The sequence below is a fragment of the Myotis brandtii genome, unplaced genomic scaffold (assembly GCF_000412655.1).
Source record: "Myotis brandtii unplaced genomic scaffold, ASM41265v1 scaffold138, whole genome shotgun sequence".
Taxonomy (NCBI): domain Eukaryota; kingdom Metazoa; phylum Chordata; class Mammalia; order Chiroptera; family Vespertilionidae; genus Myotis; species Myotis brandtii.
Genome location: NW_005354915.1, coordinates 1,741,733 through 1,742,483, shown reverse-complemented (window position 1 = coordinate 1,742,483; position 751 = coordinate 1,741,733). Strand labels below are relative to the sequence as shown.

Below are 751 nucleotides of genomic sequence, written 5' to 3'. Positions count from 1 at the left end.
GCGAGCCACCGGCCACCACCTGTGCGATGAGCCCTGGGGTGGCCAGCACGGGTGCCCCCCCCGTCCCCTTGGGACTCGCATGGGGACTAGTGTGACGACCGGCAACGTCTGCGTGGAGTGGGGTCTAAGCAGCCGAGGACATTCGCTGGGGACCACACACCACGGGCTCACCGGTGCCAGGACCACGGGTGCCGGGGCCGGCCTCCTGGGGCGGGCAGGTGGCAGCTGCCATCCCCCCCTGAAGTTGGGCACGTGGTGTGGCCTGCCCAGGACACTGGGGCATGTCAGCTCCCTCTGGGGCCCAGCAAGTGCGGGCGCCTGCGGTGGTGGGAAGGGCACCGGTCCTGGGACTCAGGAACCGGGTTCTGGTCCTCGCATACCCTGTGACCTCAGACAGGTGCCCTGGCCCAGGGGGCGGGGGGGCTGTGGTTCATGGGTCACGGGATGGCTTTCCTGTCCCTGATGGGCGTCGGGAGAGGAATGAACACATCCCGCCAGAGCTCATGCTGGGCTGAGGACGGCGATTCTTAAAGTGGGTTCCCCAGACCCGGGGCATTGGCGTCACCTGGAAACTTGTTACAAATGGGACTTGTCGGGCCCATCCCTCAGCCCTGAATCGGGATCTGTCCTTGGAGAAGCCCTTCTGGGAATTAGACGCCCCTCGAGTCGGAGAACCCTGGAGTGGGCCACTGGGCACAGCGGCTGGGAAGGGGTGGCGAGGGGGCCTCACCGGGCCCTGGCCTCAGCCCCT

At 67.4% G+C, this 751-nt stretch overlaps 2 protein-coding genes across 2 annotated transcripts in view; both read right to left on the bottom strand.

Annotated features, from left to right (window-relative positions):
- The window catches only part of PARVB (parvin, beta), a 44,303-nt gene that overhangs the window by 639 nt on the left and 42,913 nt on the right, over nt 1-751 (bottom strand). The gene's annotated exons all lie outside the window — the stretch shown is intronic.
- The window catches only part of PARVG (parvin, gamma), a 44,372-nt gene that overhangs the window by 28,179 nt on the left and 15,442 nt on the right, over nt 1-751 (bottom strand). The gene's annotated exons all lie outside the window — the stretch shown is intronic.